The 13,716-nt window shown below is 35.6% G+C and overlaps 1 protein-coding gene across 1 annotated transcript in view; it reads left to right on the top strand.

Annotated features, from left to right (window-relative positions):
• Window positions 1-13,716, top strand: part of KCNH5 (potassium voltage-gated channel subfamily H member 5) — a 334,670-nt gene that overhangs the window by 153,513 nt on the left and 167,441 nt on the right. The window lies entirely within an intron of this gene.

Genomic DNA, 13,716 nt, shown 5'->3' on the forward strand with positions numbered 1-13,716 from the left:
CTTTTCTGTTTTCTTTTGAAATGAGTTATAACTCTCCTATTTTGGGAGTTATAATTTCCATGTCTATCCTTTTAGTGATTTCTCTAGATATCTTAATGTGTATGTTTAACAAAGTCTACGAGTATCTTTACCTTCTTTCAGTGCAATATAAGGGATTTAAAATCAACTTCACTCATTCCCTTCTGAGCTTTTTACCATTGTTCTAATCTTTTATTTCTATTTAGTTTTTAATGCAAGAAATTAGGTATCATAGTTACTAAAATATACATAATAGTGAATATTTTTTCTCTAACTTTCTAAAATGTAATCTTAGAATTTAATCCTTTATTATATTATATATTACATTATATTCTCCAGTTTGTGTCCCTAACATATTCTATGCTCCTTAAGACCAAGTCTCTGATTTTATTTATTTTTTAAATTAATCCACAGTGCTTGAGGCAATGCCATGTACTTATCAGGTACTTAATAACTCACTGGCTCACTGCCTCATCTTGCAATTATACTTGTGAGTTTTCATTAACTGAGAAAATTTAACATCCAAGTTAAAATATTTAGAGATTTTTTTTTTTCCTTCTACGGTTAGTATTGGTTTTTTATGTTCCATTTCCATGGGACTGACTCAACTGGAAGTTCCAATTACCAGGCCAAGCAGGTGTGGGAAGTAGTGGGTGGAAGGAGAGGTAAAGAGAAAAAATGAGGAATGCAAAAAATATTGTTGCATTTTGTGACTATGTGAAAACCAGTAAAACTAATATGGTTCCATTGTTTTTCATTTGCTGCTCTTCTACCTAACTATATTCTTTCCCTTTCAAATTATTGACCTGTATGAGTTCTCATAACGTTCCCACGCTGTAGATGAGGCAGTGATACATTTTATTCCTTGGCCTTGTTCTGCATCGAACCAGGCCATGTTAGATCCAGGACAAAATTCACATCTCTTTTCTTCTTATCCATGATGTTCTTTTTCAGTATTCCAGCATCTTTCAGATAAAAACCCTCTTTCTTCAGTATGTGGTAAATACCCTTGTTAATTTTTCAGCCTTATCTTTTCTAATTGGTTCATCTAGAAAAACATTTCTTTCCCACTAATAAAAACATTTTTTTGCCTTACAATATCTGATCCAAGAATAGTTTAAAAATAAACCTGAATTTCACTTAAGATAATGTAATAAAGACTCCAGATCAGACATCTGTTACTCGTTATTTATAACCTCTGGCTAAAAGTTATGCTAATCAGGAGTTATTGCTATTTACTTCTCAGACCCTTGCTGTGAAGACTCATGCATTGTCTTTAGTCATTTTCAATTTGCTTGTGATGTCAGTAAAGCATAAATAGAATTTAAAGCACCAGTTGTTAGTGGGGGATAGGGGATCATCACCATAAAGCAAGTTAGTGATCAAAATTTGTTCTAACCACTGCCTGGAAGTGACCTTTTGTCACCTTACTCAGTTGTTGAAGAGTAATTTGGAACTAGTAGCTTTCAGTAATTGTTTTCTTCTAAAGAGGGGCAGGGTGCTTTTTACGTATATTCCTCACATGTGGTCGTGTGATATTATTTGTACGATCTTCAACAAGTGTCAAATCCTTCATTGAGATTATTTGCTTTGCTGTTACATGTAGTTACTGGAACCCAAAAGGATCAAAAGAGGGCTTCCTATGGCCTCATGAAGATCTTTGTTTCAGAAAATCTTTGAATTCTGATCAGAATGCCTATAAAAGAAACAGGACTTCATTTCATAGTCTGTAAGTCAAGTAGCAGTTTCTTGTGTAAATTCTGTTGATGGTTGGGCAACATGTACTATATTGTTCATAAAATCGAGCTCTGAATATACCTCAGAAAGACTTTTGAAAACATATGGATCAATCTGCTTTTTACTTTTCCTTTAAGGATACTCCCCATGGTAAGAGGAAGGTAGAAGGGAGATTCCCTCACAATTCCCAATATTCACTGGCAATGCAAACTGAAGAATTGAAGCAGCTATACCACTAGTAGACCTCCATCTTGAGCTCTCGCGACCCCAAAACACTTTTATGTCAGTTATCTACTATTTGCTGACAAAAGTAAATTGAACTGTCTCACTGTATTGCTATAGAGGTCCTTAGGCAGTCAAAACAGAATGTAATTCTGGCTGATTCACAGCTTATAGCTGCAGTGACCTATTGACATTTCAAATGAAAAGAATGATTTGCTTGGTGCCACTAATGATTATGACTTCTGCCCTTCCCCTCCTAGTCTCAGAGTACTGCCATTAAGGAGAGCAACATTGTTGAGATTGTTCTGTAGATTCCCTGTTTCTGGATATACCTATGGACTATTGGATTGAATACACAGCAGAGATTTCCATCATTTCTTCCCACTGGCAAAGCTTATGGTGTTAAAGCAATTTCTTCTTTCTATGCCTCTGCCCTTGGTCATCATTTTCCCTACTATGAGAGTGCATTAAGTCTTTATGCGAGTGGAGTTAGGGTTATAACTGCTACAGGAATTCATAGAAAGGAGGGTTCAGTGTAGGCTATCCATGCATGCTAAAAAGAGGTGTTCCTCCTCAGCAATGCTGATGGACCTTCACAAGGTATCTCTTTGGAGTATAAGTCCTATCAGTAGATTTTTGTGAGAAAAAGACATGAATCTTCTGGTTGTCTTAAATTTCAACGTATTCTTATCATATCTCTGAACTAAGAAGACTGTGATCTTAAATGTTGCTGCACATGGTGCATTTCGATTTGTTCTTTGCTCCCATCCTGACTCAAAAAATGACTTGCTTTCTTCAAATCGTTATGTTGAATGAGTTAGTGTTGACTAATGAGTTCTTTAATCTCTATTGATAGCACAAGGGTTAAATTTGTGTGGCATTAGGTTATCAGAATTTTTCTACAATTTCCTAGGAGCCTGAAGTAAATAAAACAACAGGTGACATTTATAATTAATATTAATACTCTAAAATATCTCAAAATAGAAAGTAGGAAAGAACCTTCTCATCTCACATTTCCAAAGGCTTAAGAGTTAATTGTGCACGTGGGAATTACATATTATTTGTCATATTATTAGCTGAGTCTAAAACTACAGAAAGGCCGAATGTCAAGTTTCCTTCCATTATTAAGTTCAATGTTATGAATTTAAGGTCCTTCTCTCTGTTTCTGAATTATCATTAGAGTAGATTATAGGCTTGGTTATCTATAGATTCCCAGCTGTAGAAGATGAGGGGAATGTATTCACTCATTATTTTAGAAATTAAATTAAGAGGAGTTATGTTTTGAAATATCTGAAAAGTTTATTGAGACTTGGTGAGTTTAATTTCAGTGCATTTAATGAAAATCAAAGGTGGATTCATTTAGTTAAGGCCATCAGATGGAGGATACTGTTCTGTACAGGGACTTAAGGTAAGAGTAGAGAATGACTTACAATTAACTTTTGGCTTCTAATTTAGCAAATGGTCAGACAAAAGTTATCTAGAATGGGCTGGATGTTAACCAATGTTAGGTAGCTTTTGTTATGATACAGTGGAAATCATTAGTAACCTTGACTTTTAGGTATTCTGAGGGGTGCAGTTTGAACATTCAGTTTAAATATACTGATAAAAGTAAAGATAGAATAATTTGCTGGGATAAGAAACTGGGATTGAGTCAGTGTTGTTGCTACTTGAGATGGAGGAAATTTATGAGGTGGTGGAACACAAATGCAATTACAAACACTCGAGAGGACAATAAAGTACTTTTACCCCTTAGTTATTATAGCTTTTATTACTTACCAATCTGAGCTCTTCCCTTCCCACTTCCCCACCTCCTAGGATATAGATCCCTTCTCTTTGATACTTAGATTCTGTATGCATGCATGTTTTGTGGTGTTTGTGTGTGCGTGCGTGTGTGTGTGTGTATGCGTGTGTGTGTGTGTTCTAAGTATAGGGTTATAGCCTCAGGGGCATAATGTTTAGTTTTAGGTCTTGGTGACTCATATTGATTTGATGCCTGGTTGATCCATGACATTTTTATGACCTTCGGCTTCTAATTTTCTGCTTAACCTACTAACGCCTTTCTGAGCAACTGTCTTCAGTACTTGTCAGTAACTAGCTTGTCTCCTACGTAGTTACGTACTCAGTTGAAACACACAGGCACTATGCAGGATAATTTTTTGCTGTACAGGATTGTTATTGTGCAGAATTTGGTACTTAATGAGCCAATTTTGTCTCTTATCTGAAACGTTGTACGTATTAAAATAGTCTAAATGTCAGAATCTGCCCTGGCCTCTCCCCTTGTGAAGATTTGATTCTCAAGAATCAGAGAGACAGAGCAATGGGAACTGGGCCAGCAATAAACCCAGCCCTGCCCTGTCAGTTAATGTGATCATTGACTGCTCTCTAGACTACTGCATCATCTTTCCCCCTGATTCTGGGTATCTGGCTCTGAGTTCTTGCCTCTCTTTGCTTCCTGTCCCTTGGCTGTGCTATTCCTGATATTCTGTTCCCCTACAGTTGAGCTTCCTTTGGTGCAATCTCTGTCTTCCCAGGCTGGGTCCCCATGTGATGTTCTGCTAGAATTTTGTCCAATGCTCTGTCTTCAGTGTCTAGAACAGGGCTTGGCAGGTGACAGGCTTTCAGTTAATAAATCATGTTGAGTGAAATTTACTTACTTTTGCTCTCTATCATTTTGTTTTCCTTTTAACTGTCTGACCTTTGCATTTCCATGAGTAGTCTTTGTTATCAGGTATCGAACTTGTTACCTAAGGGGTGATACAGGAACTCCAGACAAAACCCCCTCTTTCTTGAAGCTCATGCACATCTAGCTACTTCGAGCCCATGACAGTCCACTGCATGTTATAACCAAAGATGTTAATGTTACAAGGTGTTATCACCCATGAGAGTGTATTGCAGCTGGCACCTAAGGATAAATTAGAGTCTCCAAGTGACTTTGGCTTCTCCCAAATGAGATATTTTTATGACTAAGAAGTTCTTAGGTTTTATCAAAGAGCAATTTCAGGAAATTCTTAGGTAAGTGGACTTTTTTTTGTATAATATCTACTTGGGTTGGGCTCAGTGATCTTTTCGGTGGCATGAAAAATAAACTTTGGGAAGAGAGACACAGATCCAAATGAATTATATGGATAGATGACAGGAATTCTGCAATCTTAGGAGGTCTACAAGTAATAATACTGTGTAGGTCAAGATGTACACAGACACTTGCTTCTAATATCTAGTGGCTCCATTTCTGCCACTGAGAATTTATCTAATATAGTTCACTGAGGAGAACCTTAAAATTCTATAAGACTGAGTCTTATAGGAATGTATATCAAATTATTTTCCAACTTAAAACCACAGAAATATAGATCTTAGAGCTGCAATCCACCTTAAGAGATCACGTATTTTAGATGCCTGCCTACAGGCAGGTTAGGTGTAATTCGAATTTCACACAAAACATCCATCTGAGACCCAAAGAGGTTGAATGACTTTCCTGCCAAGGGTGACATAGCAATGCTCTGAAAGAAAATAAATTCCATCTATTGAGTTATAGCCCAAAAGGGAATATATGTTCTCATAATTTCTGTTTAAATTTTCCTTTCATAGAAAGCTTTTGAAACAATCTGCAATGTCATAAGAGCATCTTCTTATAACACATGCAGGGCTTTTCAGTCTTTGTAGTTTCAGCTGAATGGGATTAGAGGATAAAATCAAAGATTTTCCCTTTTTTTTTTTTGAGGCAGAGGGTTTATGCTCTTGGTATGACAAAGCACAATAAATCCAATAAAATATAGCAGACCTCCAAAGTTATCTGTAGAGACTCAAACTCTTGCTTAAGAGTCTTCATGCCAACATTTTTAAAATAATTCTTAGGTAAAGGAAATGTAAAATGTTCTTAGAAGCACATGCATTAGAATTAGTAGAAAGGTTTTGTAAAATTTCAGAGATAACTGAGACTAAACATCTCACTCGCAGCTTCCTATTTTAAGGAGGAAGAATTGGGTCCTAAAAATTAATGAGGCTATATATTTGACCACAATTAAGGAAAAAGCATTGGGGCTCCAAAAGTTTCATGCTGAGCTACCCAAAGGCAAAGCTCACAGTAGAACACACTTGTTCTGACTGCAGGGCCAATGCTTTTTCCATTTTAATGAAGTGAGTCCTCTTCTAGGAACCTCAAACCTTATATCATGCTCAGCATTATTTTATCTGATGTTTTCAGCACTGTGGTTTAAGTTGAAAGTTTATCTCACAGTTCTTTTTTTTTGAATATACCCAAATGATTTTTGAAGCATTAATAACAGGCAATTTTATCTTGCTTTTTTCTTATACTCTGTGTTTTGTCTCCCTACTTTTGGAAATATTCACCATAGAGTTTCAAAAAGTAACATTGATTTGCATGGGCCACACAACTTCTGACCTGAAGTCTTGGGCAGTCCTTATTTGTAATTATAATCTGTAGTAGCACCAGAATGTCTAAACAGTGCTATTTTGCTCTTCCTCAATCAAGAACTGATTTGGCTTGTATTACTCTCTTGCTGTTGCCAAAAAGACCACACAAACTAAGTGGTATAGTTCTGAAGTCTACCTGAAGTCCGGGTTAGTATGTAGAAGTGACTAGGCCCATATTTTGTCAAATTTATGCAGTGATAATAGTAAAATAATCATCTCATCTAAATAAGATAGCATAATAACAATTTATATCAGTAAAATTAGGAGCAAAGGGGCTAATTATGTATTCTCCATTAAAATGTCCTTTCTGTTATTGTCAGAGGACTAGGGAAGCCAAATGTGGCATTTTGTTTGGCATTTTCTTATGTCTAGAAGTATTAGTTTAGACTCTTGAAAAGTACAGCTCCCCATATCATCACACTACCAGTTCTACTATATCTAAATGTTCTGTTACTCAACTATGTCATCTAACAGTCTTATCTGTTCTGGCATTAGCCCCTCACTTTTTTTTTTTTAAATACAAAGATGCAGTAATTTACCCATTTTTATGCTTTTCTCAAAATGCTCCATAAACCTATTCCAATAGCTGAGTCTTTGGAAGGAAATACACACCCAGCCAGGTGTGTATATTAGCATCAAGCTCAGGTTGACAGGAACCATCCTTTTCCTGAAAAGCATGATTGAAGAAGCCAGTTTTACAGACGAAGAGCTCATGACCAGTTTCTTTCAAGGTTCAACTCAAGTTTGACAGCTTGAAGAATTTCATGTAGCAAATGGCAAAATATTCTTTTAAAATTTTCAACTGGTATCACAATCATTGCGGGTTTCCAAACACACCCACAACCCAGTACCAGTTAAAGCCATGGGAAGCATTGCTGCCACAGCGTTGGTGCCACACAGCCTCTAAGGAGGGCATGTGGCTGATTGTGTTCTTGAAAACCTCTACCCAGCAGGATTCTGTTTTCTGTTAGTTTTAAGGGCAGACCACATGGCATAATACAAAAATCAAAGCACGCATTTTTACATGCTACAAGTATTACGGTTTTTGACCAAACTGCTTCATGCTTGGATGTTATCTTTTGGGTTGATGGGTTCCACAGGAAACCAGCTGTGCAATTAGAGATGTTTTTGCATGTCTGTACCAAAGTTGCAGCCTGAGGATGCCCAGAAGAGAGATATTCTTGTGTATCTGTGTTTGTGTGTGTTTTCTCTGCAGGTGCTGAATTTTTAAGGAGAGAAATGTTCAGCTTGAGTAAACATGATTAATAATTGTGAGATGTTTATTTGCAAACAGACAAGTGTTGGCAACACAGACTCCAAAGCAGAAATTATTACATTAGAGAAGTGCTATGGGATTCAAGGCTTCATTTTTTTCCTTACAGGCCTAGCCCTTTCTTCGAACATTTTTTATTTGGAATTTCAACATTTTATTTATTTGTATAAAAACACTGTATAATATACTTTCTCCATCTAACTTCATATTTCATTGTGCTTCTCCCTTCTACTATGTGATGATAAATAACAAAGCTGAAAAACAAAAAGGTACTTTGGTAATGATCTTCACCATCCTCTCAACAAACTTCTGTCCTTATACCCATAATATTTTAAAGTACTTACTTTTTAACTATCTGCTATTTCTACTGTAATCTAACACTCCCAGGGGCACAGGCCATTTCATTTTGTCATTGTCTCCTGACTGACTGACACATTTTTAGCTATGATTTTTTATATTATTTGTGAGCCTGGTCAATGACAGAAACTGATAATCTTAGTTATAAACCTTTATCTTTTCATCACAGTCCTGGAAAATTCTTTTCCCTTTTATATTCTCCTATAACATTATACACTCACTATATTCTTAGAATATGGGATATGATAATAATTAACATAATTGTCTTAGAGCTTACAAGAGGTTTAGAAATCATGTTATCCAAAGGAAAGATAATCAATCAAATTAAGGTCCAGAGAGATGACCTGACTTGTCTAGTACCATATTGGTAGATTTTAGTTTCAGTTGTGGGTTGTTTGATTATGTATATATTTAATTTGGTGGTATTTCAAGAATCTTTTCCTGAACGCTAAGATCAAGCATGGAAATATAATTACTATCATTATCCAATTCATTCTTCAAGAACTGGTCTTTACTTTTTTATTCATTAAAGTAGAGTACTTGTTTTTTAAGGATTTGAGATCATCTTTGTTTTTTGTATACTGACATCCTATAAAGTTATACAAATAATTCATAAATTAATTATGTGCCTTTTTAAATATCTTTTAAGAAAGCATCTAGTTTGTGCCTGAATTTATTTACTTAATTCTGGAATTGATATAATTTTGTGTTATAGAATTCAGATGAAAATTTTCTGGACTTTGAACTTGCACTAATTCAAGCTTAGATTTTTAATGTTTATATCATCAATATTTTCCACTTACCAGCTTATTATCTAGCTTTCTATTCCTTTGTGTTTGTCATTTGGGTTTTTAAAAACAGCTGGCATATTCATGGCATATTTATATACTCTACATATACATACCTCAAAGCTGTGTAAATGGCAAGCCTAGAATAATAATTTTCATTTCTAAGTCAGCTGTTTGGAATGCAAATCACAGACTCAGGGAAGTCAGATTTTTAAGTGTGGGTGATATACATACTGAATGCTATTAGTATCATATTATAGGTACATTACAGGTTAAATGGGGTTTTGTGAGTTATTGTCCAGTTTTATTATAATTTCAATTAGAAAAAATTATTTTTAATTCTAACAGAGAACTTAAAAAAATGCCCTTTCTTCAGTACTGGTGATTCTCTAAGTGGCAAAAAGGACTGTGGCTATGAGGTAGATACTTCTGGGATTTAAAACTTGTTAAATTTCTGTGTCTGAATAAGAGAAATCAGATGGCTATGTATATATCCAGATAGTCTAACTTGGGAGCAAAGGACATTTGCCTCCATGGCTTAAAGATTCTTAATGTTGACTCCTCCAGATTTACTCTTTCCACCCATTTTTGTATTATTGTTATTATTATTGCTGTAATACATATCTGTGGTGGAAAAAGGAACAGCAAGGTATAAAGTGAAATGTTAAAGTTTCCCTCTTTCATTCCAGTCTACAGACGTAATTAGTGTGATTAATAGCTTCTTGTGTATTTTAACGGATCTTTTATGTACCTACAAGTATACTTCATTAGTTTATCTCAATCTCAGTTTTTCTCTCTGAATATACCATTTACAAGTCTGGTCTTAATGAACACTGGATTGCCGGCATCTCAGTTTCAAAGTGTCCTAGAATTTTGGTATTCTTAATTTACATTCCATGAGTATTTCAAAAGCCCAGAAATAGCAGAAGCAAAGTCAGGGAATCACTGGAGTAGTAATTAGTAAAATTTTATTTTGCTCTATTATTTTATTTATAATATTGTACACACACTAAAGAGACAGTTTGCAAACTGGAAGCACTCAAACCAAAACATGGAAGGAGGCTCAGGGGTATATGGTTATAAAGCAGCTTATATAGTGAGAAACCAGTCACTGTTTATTCTTCACAATGATTGGTTATAATATTAGAATTTTCTTAAATGGTAGGGAATTGGTTAGTAGTCACCACATATCAACCTTGGGAAACAGTTTAAGTTTGCTTATGATTTCCAGAGGCATAAGCAAGAAACGACCCAGTGATTCTGATAGATGTCATTTGGCATATGAGTGGCTGCTGATAGGCATTTAAAACCTTTGAGCATATACAACGCACTAGAGAGGTTAATATGGTGACTAAAAGGGAACAATAGCCAAGGATCAAAAAATTTCCTGGAGCAGAGATTCCCAGGAGCCAAGATTTAACCAATTAAATAACTTAAATGGGTTATAATTTTTTTTAAGTTATTTACATGGGCACACTCTGATGTATTAGCAATCACATATACTCATGATTACTTAGGACAGGATGGATATGAAGATATTTTATTTCAGGAGATGGTGATGCAGATGAGCTTCCACCTAAATTAGACCTCCGTATGATGTGAGCAATCAGGTATGAGAGGTGTTTCTGTGGTAACAAAAGAGAAACAAAGCTTAGTAGTTTGAACAAATTGTAAATTCAGCTTCTGAGTTTGGAGAGCAGTCAGTTGAAAAAATTTCTAGATTTTGAGTTTGAAGCCTCTCTAGATGGTGGAATAAGGATGGCATTTTCTGTCTGATGCATTTTTCTGGTTTGCAGTTTGAATGCCTTGATGATGTCATCAGGGGTTCTGCCGAGCTTTCTTCAGTGGACCATACAGCAACAGGCATAAAGTTTGTCCATATGCAACCTGTTGTGTTTTTCTTGAAGTTTACAGGTAGATAAAACCTCAAAGACACTTAACAGGATTAGAATCTGATAATGGACACACTATAGTTTTCTATTAAAACATAATTTTTGATAGTAATTCCATTTTTATCAAATAATACTTATAATGAAACTGATTTGTTTGTGAAATAAGCCTAGCCTTATTGAACTGGCTTGATTATATAAATAAATGGAGTCAGAATAGTAATTCTAGGCATATTCTCAAATATGACATTTCAGTCAAAGTTTTGGTTATATACAAGGGGCTTTACTGGCTCCATAAAGTCAACCTTGGCCCTTTAAAATTGTCTGGTAATAAGGAAACTCAGATTAGACCTTTAGAGTCTCTTTAGGCTAAGAAACTAGGTAAGGACTTGTCCAATTTTGCTCTGTTACAAGGAGAATATATTCTTATTGAATTCATGTAAATGTCTATATTGTCATGAACAATAAGAATATTTAATAAGAGTTTCAGAATTCTAGAAATATCCGGTAGGGAGAAAAAGATAAATGTTTCAACCTTTGTTGCAAAGATATACTTTACCAAATTGTTGTAAGCTATAGGAAGTTGAAAGAACAGAGAAATAGGGGTTGTTTAAATCTGGAAAACAAAACATTAAATAACTAGCAATGTTTTAAATGAAGTCATAATTATAATCATCTTTATCAGTTCATTCAGGCTTGTGTAATTAATTCTTGTTTTGCTTGATCTTGGGTTAACAGCTTTATGAATCAGTTTTCCATTAAAGTTTTTAGAAATTCTTTCCCAGTTTGATGTTATAATCTTAAAGTTATTAGAAACTTGCATTCTAGAGTGTTTGTCAGACTCTTTCCTATGGATCTCTTTGAAGATGAAGCATTTTTGTAGGAACACTTTTGCAAAAGCATGAAAGTAAAGCAATAACTGTGAGTGACAACAGGCCTAAGAACAGCCATGGTTAAAGATCTAGTGAGAGTTCATAATAATACAGTTGTCAAGGAAATTTGGTTATTTTTGTGATATACAATATTTTAAGATAAAATTTAAGATGGAATTATGATACAACATTATATTAGAACATAACAGATTTCTAAGAATTTCATGGAATTTCTGATTTATTTTAGTAATATCTATCCTGTATAAATATGATCTAAGAAGGCTAAACATTACTTTTTATTTCATAATGTTTCCCATGCAATTTAATACATCAAATAAGCCTAAATTAAATAATAGTTCTTTATTTTTTAAATTTTTTTGCGGTACATGGGCCTCTCCGCGCTGTGGCCTCTCCCGCTGCGGAGCACAGGCTGCTCCGGACGCGCAGGCCCAGCGGCCATGGCTCACGGGCCCAGCCGCTCCGCGGCACATGATCCTCCCGGACCGGGACACGAACCCGCGTTTCCCGCACCGACAGGCGGACCCCCAACCACTGCACCACCAGGGAAGCCCTAAATAAGTTCTTTTTTTTTTTTTTACTGCATTCAGAATTTGATTTGGGGAATTTTGTTAAAAATACCAAAAGATTTAAAACACTTGATCAAATAGATCATAGATCACTGTGAAACAATACTTAGTTATCTATTTAATTAAAGTTACAATTAAAAGATTTCAGGGCTTCCTTGGTGGCGCAGTGGTTGAGAGTCCGCCTGCCGATGCAGGGGACACAGGTTCGTGCCCCGGTCCGGGAAGATCCCACATGCCACGGAGCGGCTGGGCTCATGAGCCATGCCCGCTGGGCCTGCGCGTCCGGAGCCTGTGCTCTGCAACGGGAGAGACCACAACAGTGAGAGCCCCGCGTACCGAAAAAAAAAAAAAAAAAAGATTTCAAAGGCCAATACAGAAAGTTACATAGTTGTAAAAAACAGAAAAAACTTCATTTTTTTAATATTGAAAAAAAAGTTTTGTTTTTTTCCTAAGTAATCAAAGACCTGATAAAGACAAGGTGAAGCACAGGAAATTACTTTCACAAGACATAGAATTTTTGTTTCCTAGACAGATTACATTAAAGGTAAAGAAAAACCTTTGTTTACTATTTCTTATTAAGAGCAGATCAATAATTAAAAATTTTTTGTGATTTAACAGAAAGAAAATCAAATTCTAATTTTGCACCAGTATACTTTTAGTATTAAAACTTTTTAAATTGAAGTATAATTGATTTACAATATTATATTAGTTTCAGGTGTACAACATAGTTGTAACTGAGTAGGACCTTATGGGGCCTTCCCCGGACAGGCTTTTCCCCCATATCCTCTGCTTTAGCTCCTCTCCGAAGTACCTAGATAATAGTATTTGATGCACATTTCCTGAGCTGTTTCACAGATGTGAAAAACCCCCACCAAATGCAAGATGTTAACTATCAATACTTGATGACCATGAGCACATAGGCCCAGGCCTCCTGGAGCCTAAGGACTGATAATGTTAACCCCTGTGACACCACCCTGTTACCTCACCATCAGCCAATCAGAGAACTGTGCATGAGCTGATCACTTACCCTGCAACCCCCCTCCCTCACCTGGCCTTTAAAAACGCTTTGCCGAAACCCTTCAGGGAGCTTAGGGCTTTCTAAGGCATGAGCCACCTGTCTCCTTGCAAGGCCTTGCAATAAACCTTTCTCTGCTCCAGACTCCGATATTTCTGTTTGTTTGGCATCGCTGTGCATTGGGCACAGGAACATTAACACAGTGATTCAGTATTTTTACACATTATAGTTCATTCAAAGTTATTACAAAATAATGGCTGTATTGCCTTGCTGTACAGTATATCTTTGTTGCTTATTTATTTTATACATAGTAGTTTGTGTCTCTTGTTCCCATAGTGTATCTCACCCCTTCCTCTATCTCTTTTTTAAATTAAATAAATTCCTTTCACTCTTAGCTTGACCACATATAAGATTTCTTTTCTCAAGATCCCTTTTCCACAAACCTTCTGCAACTTTCTATATTCATTTAGCTTTTGTTCTATCTTTTTTCCTTTCTTATTCTAGAATAATCATTGTAATTTAGGACA

Source organism: Phocoena phocoena, chromosome 2 (genome assembly GCF_963924675.1).
Source record: "Phocoena phocoena chromosome 2, mPhoPho1.1, whole genome shotgun sequence".
NCBI classification, from domain to species: domain Eukaryota; kingdom Metazoa; phylum Chordata; class Mammalia; order Artiodactyla; family Phocoenidae; genus Phocoena; species Phocoena phocoena.